Source organism: Anopheles merus, unplaced genomic scaffold, assembly GCF_017562075.2.
Source record: "Anopheles merus strain MAF unplaced genomic scaffold, AmerM5.1 LNR4000123, whole genome shotgun sequence".
Taxonomy (NCBI): domain Eukaryota; kingdom Metazoa; phylum Arthropoda; class Insecta; order Diptera; family Culicidae; genus Anopheles; species Anopheles merus.
In genome coordinates, this window is record NW_024427703.1 from 44,194 (window position 1) to 45,000 (window position 807).

Consider the following 807-nt stretch of genomic DNA (forward strand, 5'->3'; position numbering starts at 1 on the left):
AGCATATCAAGACGTGAAGGGTTATGTTGGAGGTTGAGTGCGCTGCTTACCAAACTTTGAACGCGGTAACTTGTACTCGGCACCGACATGGACACTTCCAAACCCAAGGAATGAGTTGTGAGTTTTACTAAGAGAAACAGGTAATTGGCAGCGTTACCTATAATTCTTGATATGTGCGGGGAGTTCCTTAAGGTTCTTCCTCCCAGAGATCGTCACTATCTGGGACGTACATTAATTTGTACCTACATAGGCACACGCTTTTGTAGAGAGCATATCAAGACGTGAAGGGTTATGTTGGAGGTTGAGTGCGCTGCTTACCAAACTTTGAACGCGGTAACTTGTACTCGGCACCGACATGGACACTTCCAAACCCAAGGAATGAGTTGTGAGTTTTACTAAGAGCAACAGGTAATTGGCAGCGTTACCTATAATTCTTGATATGTGCGGGGAGTTCCTTAAGGTTCTTCCTCCCAGAGATCGTCACTATCTGGGACGTACATTAATTTGTACCTACATAGGCACACGCTTTTGTAGAGAGCATATCAAGACGTGAAGTGTTATGTTGGAGGTCGAGTGCGCTGCTTACCAAACTTTGAACGCGGTAACTTGTACTCGGCACCGACATGGACACTTCCAAACCCAAGGAATGAGTTGTGAGTTTTACTAAGAGAAATAGGTGATTGGCCGTTCTCACCTATAAGTCTTGATATGTGCGGGGAGTTCCTTAAGGTTCTTCCTCCCAGAGATCGTCACTATCTGGGACGTACATTAATTTGTACCTGCATTAGCGCACGCTTTTGTAGAGAG